This window comes from Chlorocebus sabaeus, chromosome 26, assembly GCF_047675955.1.
Source record: "Chlorocebus sabaeus isolate Y175 chromosome 26, mChlSab1.0.hap1, whole genome shotgun sequence".
NCBI classification, from domain to species: Eukaryota; Metazoa; Chordata; class Mammalia; order Primates; family Cercopithecidae; genus Chlorocebus; species Chlorocebus sabaeus.
The window spans coordinates 32587419-32601438 of NC_132929.1; the positions used below are offsets into that span (position 1 = coordinate 32587419).

At 36.6% G+C, this 14020-nt stretch overlaps 1 protein-coding gene across 7 annotated transcripts in view; it reads left to right on the forward strand.

Moving 5' to 3' along the window:
- The window catches only part of TCF12 (transcription factor 12), a 364983-nt gene that overhangs the window by 103384 nt on the left and 247579 nt on the right, over positions 1-14020 (forward strand). Inside the window, exon 2 of one of the 7 annotated variants that reach the window (XM_038010018.2) lies at positions 12805-12934. The exons of the other annotated variants lie outside the window; for them this stretch is intronic. The gene's annotated coding sequence lies outside the window, so the exon portion shown is untranslated. The remainder of the gene's footprint in view (positions 1-12804; positions 12935-14020) is intronic. 7 annotated transcript variants of the gene reach the window in all.

Sequence of the window (14020 nt, forward strand, 5' to 3'; positions counted from 1 at the left end):
AGTTGAATAATGTGCACAGCTCCAGGTGGTTTTCCTTCTCTTTTAAGTACGTTGAGGCTCTTCCTCTTTCTGCTGTATAAGAGACATTAAATGTCATAATTGTGCTGTTCAGGAATTTTTAAATTTAAAATTTTTGAATTTTAAATTTTTGTTTGGTTGACATACTAAAAGTTTAGCTGGGATTATAAGAAATAATCCTAGACAACACCTCCAATTTTTACCTCAAGCAGATTATTTGAAAAACATTGACTTGTTTCATAGAGATTATTTTTTAAGTATGGAGTTTGGTTTTATTCAGTGCTTGCTTATTTATTGAGCACTTGATATGTGCCAGATACTTCTAGGTACTTTATGTCTTTTATTTTATTTACTCCTCATGGGAACTTTAAAAGAAAGGTAGTGGTATTTTCAGTTTTGAAAGGTGAGGACATTGAAGCTCTCTTTACCAAACAGAGTAACCACCCCTCCCCATTCTGCTTGAAAAATACACCAATTGATGATCACAACTTACTGATCATTGTATCTTGTCAGTTATATTCTAGTTTACTTTCATACTTCTGCACCAATCATATGAGTTGTACCCTTACCAAGAGCCAATTATGTTGGTTCCCAAACCTCTTAATAATTATTTATTTAAAATGAAGCAGATTGGATTCATAAAGAAGTTTTTTTATGAAAACTGAGGTGAATGTTTGGAAAGACTCAAACACAAGGAGGTACAAAACTTGCTGTTGAATTAGGTGTAAATAAGAAAACAATAAATTGGAGAAAAAACAAATCTGTATGATTCTGAATTTATTTCTTTGCAAGTGCATTAGTTTTTGTTATACTTTAAAGGTGCCCACCTTTTTGGCACCAGGGACTGATTTTGTGGAAGAAACTTCTCTGTGGATGGTGAGGGTTGTGGGGGATAGTTTTGGGATGTAACTATTCCACCTCAGATCATCAGGCATTAGATTCTCATAAGGAACGTGCAACCTAAATCCCTTACATAGTTCACAACAGGGTTCATGTGCCTATGAAAATCTCATGTGACCACTGATTTGACAGGAGGTAGAGCTCAGGCCTTAATGCTCCCTACCCACTGCTTACCTCCTGCTGTGTAGCCTGGTTCCTAATAGGCCACAGACTGGTAGTAATCTGTTGCCGAGGGGTTGTGGACCCCTGCTTTAAAGAAACAAGACAAATAACTGTGGATAATGTGTTAGGAGTGTGGCTCAGGCAAGAAAGGCAAAGTAGAAAACTAATCCGAGGACCCATACTCAAAAATGGTTCTGTTTTATTTTGTTTTGTTTTGTTTTGTTTTGTTTGAGACGGAGTCTTGCTCTGTCTCCTAGACTAGAGTGCAGTAGTGCAATCTTGGCTCACTGCAACCTCTGCTAGGATTCAAGCTATTCTCCTGTCTTCTGAGTAGTTGGGATTACAGGTGCCCACCAGCACACCCAACTAATTTTCTGTATTTTCAGTAGAGATGTGGTTTCACCATGTTGGCTAGGCTGGTCTTGAACTCCTGACCTCAAGCGATCTGCCTGCCTCAGCCTCCCAAAGTGCTGGGATTTCAGGCATGAGCCACTGCACCCGACCCAAAAAAGGTTCTTGATCCTGAGTTTGGAACCAAATGAAAAATAAGATACAAGAGAGTGACATAAGAAGACTAGAATGTCAGCTTTATTAATGATAAGATGATCAGAATTCATGGCTTTAGAGCTGCTGCCGGAGGAGCTTGCCGATACTGCAAAAAACAAAAACAAAAACAAATCCAGAATTTTTGCCTTAGACCATTCCATAATAGGAAGAATAGTGCCAATCAGTAATTGGAAGAATACTGCCAATCAGTAATGTTGGTAGCTTTTTATTACACTAGCTCCACATATAAAAGAACCATGCACATTAGTCAACAAGCTCACTTCCCTTTGGGATAAGGTAGGTAAGGGAGAGGGAGGAATTCTTCAAGCTAGAAGGCTGAGGTTAGGAAAAGGTAAATCCTACATTAAAATGCTAGGTTATGTTTTATGTTTAAAGATAGTTAAGGTAGTATCTGGCTTATTCATTGTATTTTTAATCTACTTTTGAAATTATGAAAATGTGTCGCATAGCTAAGATGGAACAGAACCTAAATTCAAATCTAGTCCTATATGATTTATACGTTTGTGTCCCCACCACCCGACTGAGGCTCGCTCTGTTGCCCAGGCTGGAGTGCAGAGGCGCAATCTCAGGTCATTGCAGCCTCTGCGTCATGGGTTCAAGCTGTTCTCGTGCCTCAGCCTTCCTAGTAGCTGGGACTACAGGCGCCTGCCACCATGTGCGGGTAATTTTTGTATTTTCAGTAGAGACGGGTTTCACCATGTTGGCCAGGGTGGTCTCGAACTACTGACCTCAAGTGATCCGCCTACCTCGGCCTCACAAAGTGCTGGGATTACAGGCATGAGCCACTGCCCCCAGCCTGTGCCCTTTTCACTAAAATCACATTTATTGAGGTTTCTTTGGGGGCACACTCCTGCTTGCTTTTTTACATTTCTTACCTGTGCACCTGAATTTTCCCCTTGCAACTTTGACCACAGAACCTGTTTTGTTTCAGTTAGAATAATCCTCAATCTGGAAATCATGTATTAAATGATACAATGGGATGGAATTGTAGCCTATAATAAGTGAAGAGAAAGAGAAGATCACCACCTAAGAGCTTTAAATGCTTGAAATGCGCCTGGTCTCCAGAGGCAGAGAAGTTACATTGAAAGAATTGGTGGATAGCTCCTCATGCAGTGTTTTTATTTATAAAAGTAATTATTGTACATCAATTTACAAAAAAAAGTTCTTACGTAAAAAATGATAGTCACCAGTGTGATGCAACGTAGAAGTTAATGAAACCTTAAACTATGTTAATAGAAATATGGTGTCAGAATCATGGATGGTAGTGTTCCTTTCTAATCTTAGCTGAGATGATGAATTCATTTTCATACTTTAAGAGGGTCACTTATCAACTGTAATGTCTTAGAAAGACATGTTTGGATTTGTGCTACTGAAAATGTTCTTGTAGGAATAGTTAAAAAACTGGGAATGGGAAGACTGAGAATGTACAGGAATAATACTCTCCAGAGTTTTATTTATAAATGCTGTCATGTAGAAGATAATATAGATTTCTCTCGTGTTCCTCTATAACAGAGTTAGGAATTTTTTTTTTTTTTTTTTTTTTTTGCAGAGGACCAGGTAAACATTGTGGGCTTTGTGTCACAACTTAACTCTGCAGTTGTAACATGAAAGCAAGCAGCCATAGACAATATGTGGTAAACAAATGGGAATGGCTGTATTCCAACAAAACCTTATTTGTAAAAACAGGTAATGGGCTATATTTCACCAGCCAATAGTGTGCCAAACTCTTTTCTGAAAGAGCATCATTTCCATGCCAGTTTAAAAGTTTAAGAGTTTAAGAGAACTTTCGAGAGAATATGGGTTTCAGCAGTGAAAAAGACTGTCTTGAGAGGCCTAGTGTCCTGTTACTGATTTATTATAAGCAGCAGTCCACGTTGCTGTTGGTAGGATTCTTGAATTAACTAGAAGAGAGGACCAGAGGAATCCTAAGACTTCTGCCAACTTTTCTCCATAAATTTTCTGTGCTTCTCTGATAAAAATTTTCTGATTTAGTCATTAACATTTACAGTGTAAGGGAAAAACATTCAACTCGGTAAATAAGTGTGTATTAAGCTTTGCTTTGTATGACTGCTTGTTTTATAGTTTCATTGTATTTTATCCAGTGCAGTATTTCGTTTTATATATTTTAATTTATATATGCATTTTACATAATATGTATTTTATTGTATATGTGTAAATATTGTATATATAACATACATACAGTCATTTCTTGATATCCCATGGGGCATTGGTTCCAGGACCCCTGCAGGTAACAAAATTTATGGATGCTGAAGGCCCTTATATAAAATGGCTTAGTATTTGCCTATAACCCATGCTCATCCTCCTATACAATTTAAATCATTTCTAGATTACATATAATACCTAATACCATGTAGATGCTATGTAAATAGTTGTTATACTACATTTTTTAGTTTGTATTATTTTTTATTTTATTTGTATTTTTTTTATTTTGTTGTATTTTTTTCCCAAATGTTTTCAGATTGAGGTTGAATGAATCTACAGATACAGAAACTGGAGATACCTAGGACTGACTGTATATACAATAAAACATACACATTTTAATGTATGATAAAATTAGTTTTGAGATCTGTTTCGATAGATGTATACACTCTAATCAAGATAGGGACCATGTCCATCACTCCAGAAAGCAGCCCCTTTCAGTTAGTTTTCTTTAACACGTGTGTCTTGGAACTGGTCATCAGATTTCTGTCACTGTAAATTACCTTTGGCCTGTTCTAGAAATAACTACATAATAATGAAATTGTAAGGATAAACTCTTATATTTGGGTTCTTTGACTCAGAATGTTTTCAAGATTTATCCAAGTTGTTGCATGCATCAGAAATTAGTTATCTTAGTTGAATAATAGTTTGCCACATGCCAGTGTTTATTTGGCCATTCATTCGTTGATGTATAATTGGACATTTTAGAGTTTTTAAGCTATTATGAATAAATCCGTTGTGAAATTCTATGTGAGGTTTTTTATGGTGATTTTTTTTGGTTGGATACATACTGAGTAGAGGAATTGCCAGGTCACATTGTTAACTGTATGGTTAATACTCTGAGAGAGTGGAAAAGTGCTTTTTTAAAGTGGTTGTACCACTTTACAGTCCCATATTGATACGGTTTGGCTGTGTCCCCACCCAAATCTCATCTTGAACTGTAGCTCCCATAATCCCCATGTGTCATAGGATTCCCCACGTGAATCATGGGGGTGAGTTTTCCCTTACTGTTCTCATGATAGTGAATGTCTCATGAGATCTGATGGTTTTATAAAGGGCAGTTCCCCTGCACAAGCTCTCTTGCCTGCCGCCATGCAAGACATTGCCTTTGTTTCTTCTTCACCTTCTGCCATGATTGTGACACCTCCCTAGGCATGTGGAACTGTGAGTCCATTGAACCTCTTTTTCTTTTTTCTTTTCTTTTGAGACGGAGTCTCACTTTGTTGCCGAGGCTGGAGTGTAGTGGTGCGATCTTTGCTCACTGCAACCTCCGTCTCCTGGGTTCAAGCTATTCTCCTGCCTCAGCCTCCTGAGTAGCTGCGAACACAGGCGCGGACCACCACACCCAGCTAATTTTTGTATTTTTAATAAGTAGAGGCGAGGTTTCGCCATATTGGGCAGGCTGGTCTTGAACTCCTGACCTCAGGTGATCTGCCCGCTTCGACCTCTCAGATTACAGGCGTGAGCCACCGAGCCCAACTGAAACTTCTTTTTCTTTATAAATTACCCAGTCTTGGTTATTTCTTCATAGCTGTGTGAAAATGTACTAATAAACACATGTAGCACATTATTGTTGCAGTTGCTCAACATTCTCTATCACACTTGGTATCATCAGTCATTTTAAGTTTTGTTATTCATGTGGTAGTATCTTACTATGGTTTTAGTTTACATTTCCCTGATGCTTGATGATGTTGAACATTTTTTTATGTGCTTGTTGTTCATTTATTTATCTTCTTTTGCCCGTTTTTAAATCAAATTGTCAGCTTTTTATTAAATTTAAAGGACTCTTCATAATTTTGGATATAAAATATTTTGTCAGTGGATGTAATATGAATATTTTCTCCCAGCCTTTTCATTGTCTGAATAGTCTTTTGGAGGGGCATTAGAATTTTATTTTGATGGGATCATTTACCAAAGCTTTCATTGTCTTGTCTAAAAAGCATTTTTGCTTACTGCAAAATTGTGAAGAATTTTTCTTGTTTTCTTCCTAAGTTTTATGGTTTTAGATTTTATATGTAGTCCTCTTTTTTTTTTTTTTTTTTTTTGGAGGCAGTCTCACTATGTTGCCCAGGCTGAGATGCAGTGGTACGATCTCGGCTCACTGCAACTTCTGCCTCCTGGGTTCAAGTGATTCTCCTGCATCAGCTTCCTGAGTAGCTGAAATTACAGATGTGTGCCACCATGCCCAGCTAATTTTTTATATTTTTAGTAGAGACGGGGTTTCACCATGTTGGTCAGGCTGGTCTTGAACTCCTGGCCTCAAGTGATCTCGAACAATTTGGCCTCCCAAAGTGCTAGAATACAGGCGTGAACCACCACACCTCGCTTTACATGTATCATAACTGTTTCAAATTAGTTTTCGTTTACAGTGTGAAAGAGTGGTTCTTCCACTACGTAGTTGGTTGTTCCAGCATCACTTGTTTGAGACTATTGTGTCTTCATTGAATTTTTTTTTTTTTGGTGCCTTAGTTGAAAATCATTTGACCACATGTATTTGATTATATTTCTGTACTCTCTATTCTTGTTTTAATCATTATGTCTATTGTAATTTATGCCTACCTGACTTTGTTTTTCTTTTTAAAAATTATGTTGCCTATTCTGAGCCTTTGTACTTCCATATGCGCTTTAGAATCAGCTTGCAGTTTCATTTTAGAAAGGCTTGCTAGAATTTTGATTGGAATTATATCTGTTATTTCTTTGATTTTTTACTACTCCACCTTATTACTTGGAGAAAAGTATACTTTGTAATATGTTATATGGGTTGTTCCGTTGTGTTGTTTTTAAGTTGTATTTTTAAAAATTAACATGGAGTAAAATGGACTTTTTTGGCGTATAATTCAATAAACTTTAACACATGTGTAGCTCTGTGTAACTCATACCACAGTCAAGATATGTACAGTTCTGTTACCCTATAAACCATGTTCAGGCTTTTACTTTCCCCTTTTCTCAACTCTTAATCCCTGGCAGCCATTGATCTCTGTTACTGTAGTTTTATCTTTTGGAGACTGTATATAAATGTAATAATACAATACAGTATGTAATGTTTTAACACTGGCTTCTTTCACTAATCATAATTACATGTGAGATTCAACTATGTTATATGTATCAGTAGATTCTTCCCTTTTATTGCTGAGTGATATGACATTATATGGATATACCATAATTTATTTATTCATGTTAAAGGATATTTGTGTTGTTTATAGTTTTTGGAGATATGAGTAGAGTGGCTATGAACATTTTTGTGCAAGTTTTTGCACAGTGGCTATGAACATAAGTTTTCATTTCTATAGTTTTCATTTCAAATCTCACCTGGGAATAAGATTACTGGGTCGTATGATAATTTGTAGAGTTTGCTTTATTGATTAATTAATTGATTAATCAGTTGATTAATTGAGTAGTGGTCTTGCTCTGTCACTGAGGCAGGAGTTTGCTTTATTGATTGATGGATTAACCAATTGATTAATTGAGTCATGGTCTTGCTCTGTCACTGAGGCAGGAGTGCAGTGGCATGATCATAGCTCACTGCAGCCTTCAAGCTCCTGAGCTCAACTGATTCTCCCACCCCAGCCTCCTGAGTAGCTGGGACCACAGGTGCAAGCCAACACACCTGACTAACCTGGCTAATTTTATTTTTTTGTAGAGAATGGGATCTTTCTGTGTTGCCCAGGCTGGTCTCAAATTCCTGCCTCAGCCTCTCAAAATGCTGGGATTGTAGGAAAGAGCCACTGTGTCTTGCCTTTTTTATTTTTAATAAGTATTTGTTTCTTATTTTGAAAGTAATCACGTTCATTAGAAAGATTTAGGATATGTGGACATAATTAAAAAATAGGAAAACTATCGCCCATTGTCTTTCTGCTGAAACTCAGACATTGTAGAAATTTTAGTTTGTTTCCATTTCTTCCTCTTCCTCTTCTTTTTCTGTTTATACCTAGTGGCAGGAATTTTGAAAATATAATTTAATTTCCATCTTTATCTTAATTGTATATATATGAGATTCAGTTCTTAGTAATTTTCTGATTAGTATGTGACACATTATCTGCCATGTGTATAACCATAATTCACACTGGTAGAAGTGAATTACTCTAGTGGGATTTTGGGCTATGTGACTGGCTCATGTGAGATAGTTTTGACTCACCAACCTTTATTTATTCATCAAATCCAAACAATTGCCAATCTCAAGGATTATATAGTTGATGCCAACCACTTGACTTGCCATTCAGACTGAATAAAGCCTAAAGGCAGCTACATACTTGTCATTTTTTATTGTGTGAATAATTATTTCTATAGTAACTTGCCTTCTAAATTAAGAATAATGTTGTTTGTATTCTCTAAAGGAATAGAATGCAAATATTTCCACATAGTTTTAGAAATCAGATGCCACTATCTCTATATTTTTCTACCTCTTGCCTTTATTTGTAAGTGTTGTGGGCTACTCCTGTTTTCAGAATGTTGGCTCCTGTCAAGTGATTGCTAAGGGCTTGATGTGGCCTTGTAGAACTCGGATAAACATTTTCTTCTCTGCATTTGGTTGAAGTGTTTATCAGTGATCTCCTTGTCATCTTTGCGGCCAGAAGCTTGGCTAAAAGGATTGTTTATCTTGAGGTTTGGGGGATCAGATCAATCTTCTGAGGCTTTCTGACCTGGCTTCTCACCATGGTTGGATATTAGACAGTATCATTAAGCTAATAATCAGACCCTATAACTCAGAATTTAGACATGAAGTAATTCAGCTTGTTTTACTTATTTCAAAGAGGATAATATTCTCCGGTTCTGGGTAATGTGGAGTGAACAGACAGCACTCTTTCTTTAGAAATGAATGTAATTATAAAATCTGGACAGAATGTGTGGTCAGCAGCTGCAGGCAGATAGAGAAAGAACATCAGATTTCAAAATACCAACAAACCTCCGGGATCTCTTTCAGTACAGCCAGAAACCTAGAAGTGAACACTGCAGAAAAACATAGCCAGATCCAGAAGCTCTCTAGCTCTGGCTTGAGCTGTGAGAAAGGATGAAAAGTGTAGAGGGAGTTAAGGTCATCCCTTGTTATTTTTTCTTTTCCTTTTCCCCTATTTTCTTACAACTTAGTCCCAGGCAATCACGTGGTAATGACATCAGCCGACAACTGTTGGGTGCAGGAACCAAAACCCTGAGGGAGGGTACCTTCAGCTCTGTTTGATGGAACTGTAGTTTCAAGAGGCAGAGCCAAAGCCCATTGCTTTTTCTACTCTATCCTCTCAATGTTTTTCACCAAACCAGTGCGGTTGTAAAAGTGACCTCGTTCAGGCAGGAGGACAGAAAAAGATACCCTCAGAAAACTGGAAAAGAGAGGAAAGAGCTTGGGAAAGAGACCTCGTGAAGTCATATACAGACACTTGGGTTCATGAATCTGATCTTAATTTGCATATTTTAAAAAGACTTTAAATACAGGTATGGGATAGAACTCCACCCAGGTTTGTAGACTTACCATTGGATGGCACAGCTACAGGAATAATCCAAATAACACTGCAAAGGCTTTGAAAACTGAACTGACACTGGAACTACAACCTACAGAGGGCATATTGGAACTTGCAGCCTGAGTTTAAGTAGGTTGATTGCCTGCTAAAACAAAAATATAAATACACTTTATAGGATTTAAGAATATCCTGAGTTTTTTGTATTGTTTTGGCTTTTTGAGAGAGGGTCTTAACTCTGTCATGCAGGCTGGAGTGCGCTGGCACAATCAGGGCTCGCAGCAGCCTGGACCTCCCATGCTCAAGCGATCCTCCTGCTTCAGCCTCCTGGGTAGCTGGGACTACAGGCACGTGCCACCACGCCTGGCTAATTTTAAATTTTTTTGTAGAAAGGAGGTCTCGCTGTGTTGCTCAGGCTGGTCTTGAACTCCTGGGCTCAAGTGATCCTCCCACCTAGGCCTTCAAGAGTGCCGTGATTACAGGCATGAGCTACTGCCTCTGGCTGACCCTTAGTTTTATAGCACATTATTCAGAATGTCAAGGATGTGATCCAAAGTTACTTGATATACAAAAGGCCATAAATAATTCATAATGGTAAAGGCAATAACAGACACCAGTGACAAGATAATATAAATGTTGGAATTAATTGACAAAGACATTAAGCCCTCCATTATGAAAATGCTTGAATAAGCAACTGTAAACATTTCTGCCACAAATGTTACACTAAAAGTGTCAACGAAGAAGTAAAAGGTAAAGAGGAAACAAAATTTTAGAACTAAAAAAGCAATAACTATAACCTAAAAATCTGTGGATGGATTCAATAACAGAATGAAGATGAAAGAGGAAAGAGTCAGTGAATAAAGACAGGTCAATTGAAATTTTTCAATCTGAACAATAAAGAGAAAAATGAAAAAAACTTCAGAGCTTCAGAGAACTGTGGGCTGGTAACATTAGGGCTAAAATTTATATCATTAAATTTCCAGAAGGAGAGAAAAGTAGTGTGATGCAAAAAAAAAAAAAAAAAAAAGAAATAATTGCTGAAAACTGTGATTGTGTTAAAAGTCAGAAGTATACATTAAAGTGAAAAAAGTCAATTTTACTGCATGAGAATTTAAAAAATAATTTTAAAAAGGAACTGGTATTATATTGAGGCAGTAACATGGAATTTTTATTTTATAGTAGGTAAATCCTGACTCCTGTGACTTTGGGAATTACTGATTTCACAGTTAGTAATGGCAAATGTTTTTCCCACATTATTGTCTGAACTGAATCAAAACTTGATGTGAATAGTGGTGGCAAGATACTGACTTTTTTTTAAGAGCAGTTCTTGGTATGTACAATAGCTTGGCTTTTTATGGCCTTTATTTTCTAATCTATAGAAATATTCTACTTGTGAGGTACTGCAGGGACATGAACAGCCCTGAGAAAGAAAGTAGGTTCTTACTTGTTTTTCTACTTATAGAATTTTATGATATATTAGTAAAAATTATTAGTTTTCTTGCTTATTTAATTCTAAAGATGTACCATTAACTAAAATCCTCCAGTTTCACAGCTCCGTAGATGTTTGGTAGGGATTATACAGGTCCAAAAGGAAAGTAAACACCAGAGGAGCTATTACGAGGGAACACAAATAAGAATGGTTTAGAAATGGATATGATGAAATGACATGTAAGAGTCCATGTAAATGCTGTTTGCTCTCTAAAAGAATGTTTACCTAGAGCTATTCATCCTGCAGACTTGTTTAATGGTATCCTGGTGATGAAATTGAGACATAAGTAGTATATAGTTCAATTTAATTTTATTAGTGAGCTACTTTAAATCTTTGATCACCACATTAGTTTTGATAGTACCTGTTTGGATTTGGATACAATTTAACACTTCATTAAGCAAATGGCTTCTCTTTGCTTAGGGGTGCTTGGATCACCTAATTGATGTATATTGGAATGATCACATTTTCAGATTTTACTTGAGTCACTGAGATTATTTTTGTTGTTGTTTTTGGTTTAAATAAACTATTACGTTATGAATGGAAGAAGCTTTAGGTTTTTGCTTTTCTTGTTGATGATTTTTTTTTTCTTCCTTTTGCCATATGTTTAGTCATTACACTTGACCACTTCTGGGTGAGTAAGAAGAGCTCGCCCTTTATTTAGTTGAGTTTGTAGCTGAACTCAGTAAAATTTGCCACCTGTGAAAGGGATTGCAGTGTTGGAGAAACAAAGGAAATTAATAATGTTTGATTTTAAGATCATTTATGGTTTCATATGTTCAGACTTGTGTCTTACTGTTGTGAACAGGTTCATAAATTATGACAATGAATATAATACATAATAGAAAATATTTTAAATGATACGTATATGTAGATTTATAAGGATATGTATGTAGTTTTAAAAGTAATCTCATATCTGTATACTTTCCATTTCATACTCATGATACAGTGATTTTTAATAGTGCTATTGTCTCTATTTTACTTATGAAGGACCAGTATCTAATTATAATGGCTTCCCAAAACCATATAGTTAATAAGCAGTATAATAGTGACTTAAACCCAGAACTAGTACACTGTCTCCCAGTCAGTGTTATTTCTATTTCACAATACTGCCTTTAACAAAACAATGAGAAATAATCTGTAAGTTTTACTATTTGAATAGGTGATGTTGTCATTTAAAATTCTGTTTGCTGTGATTCTCCTATTTTTTTTTTTTTTAGGAACATATAATTTCCCATTTTCTGGGTGCCATAGAAGAGATAATATCAACATAAAATATTTTCCTCAACATATAAGTTCCAGATCACTGCACATATATTAGAAACTGTTAATAGTATTAACATTTTCTTAGTACTTTTATGTGTATTTAACACGAATTCTTTTATTCTTACAACCCCGCAATGAGATAGGTACAGTTACCTTAATTGTCAGATGAAGAAACAGTCTTGGGAATCTGAGTAATTTGTACAAAGTTACACACAGTGAATGACTTGGGGATTTAAACTTCCAAAGTGATTAAATGATAGTGTTTCCTGAAAGAGTAATGTTATTTTATTTCAGAAATAGTGTCTTGCTCTGTCACCCATTCTGGGTGTGGTGTCTTGATCATAGCTCACTGCAGCCTTGAACTCCTGGGCTCAAGCGATTCTTTCGCATCAGCCTCTCAAGAACCCAGAACTACAGGAATGCACCACCATGCCTGGCTGATTTTTAAAAATTTTTTTGTAGAGATGGGATCTCACTATGTTGCCTAGGCTGGTTGCCAATTCCAGGCCTCAAGTGATGCTCCCACCTCGGCCTCCCAAAGTATTGGGATTATAGGTGTGAGCCCCTGGTGCCCAGCCTCTGAAACAATAATTTTATTCAAATAAGAGCATGAAAACTGTTTGTAGTCTTGTCACAAGGTGCTTTTAATGAACTTTGAAGGGTGGTTTAGATAAGTTAAAATTTTTTCTTTGTTTATATTTTGGGGGAAAAAGCATCAAAAGCCTGTCCTTTCAGGATTAGAAGACTCTTAATGGAGGTCTTATGGAATTAGAAAACTGGATCAGGATCAGATTGTGAGAAGCCTTGACTCAGAGGTCCCCAACCCCCTGAGCACAGACTGGGGAACCCGGCTGCACAGCAGTAGGTGAGTGATGGTCAAGCAGACATTATCTCCTGAGCTCCACCTCCTAGATCAGCAGTGGCATTAGATTCTTATAGGAACCAAACCCTATTGTCAACTGTACGTGTGGGGGGGATCTAGGTTGCGCACTCCTTATGAAAATCTAACTAATGCCTGATGATCCGAGGTGGAACAGTTTCATCCCGAAACCATCCCACCCCCTACCCCAAGTCCCTGGTGCCAGAAAGGCTGGAGACTGCTGCCTTGACTGACACATTAAATAGTTTTGGGCTTTGAGAGGTTCTTGAAAGATTTTGAACGGTGGCTTTTCAAAGCATTTTGGTTTTCCCTAAATGTGTGGAATTAGTTGAACAGCACACCAGTGATAATGGTAATTAAGGTATCTTGATATAGATAAAAGTTTGATATAGATAAAGGTAGTTTTTTTGTTTGTTTGTTTCACTGAAGAAGTCATAGGAATGGAATAAAAGAGTTGGAGAAGAGATATTTTAAAGGGGAGGTTGACTGGATTTATAATCTGGCATTTATCTTTGGTAGGTACCTAGAAGTAAAATTGCCAGGTCATGTAATAACCCTGTTCAAGATTTTGAGAAACTGCCAGACTGTTTTCCAAAGTAGCTGCACCATTTTACGTTCCCACCAGTAGCATATGAGGGTTCTAATTTTCCAAATCCTTGGCAGCATTTGTTTTTATTTGTCTCTTTAATTGTAGACTGCCTAGTAGTTGTGAAATGGTATCTCATTGTGGTTTTGATTTGCATTTCCTTAGTGGCTGCTAATGGTGTTGAACATCTATTTTATGTGCTTATTGGCTATTTGTTTATTTTCTTCGGAGAACTATTTTGATTATTTGCCCATTTTTAATTGAAAATTTAAAAAATTACTGAGTTGTTATATTTCTTTGTAAAATATTCTAAATATAAATTCCTTATGTGATTCTGTAGATTGTTTTACGTTTCTTTTCGTTTTCATGATGTCCTGTTTACCCTTTTAAAAAAAATTATTGCTTGTGTTTTTGGTATCATCTCTCAGAGGGACTTTTAAGGGGAGCAGAGAAAAGAGAGAAGCAAATCCTATATTATTTTCCTC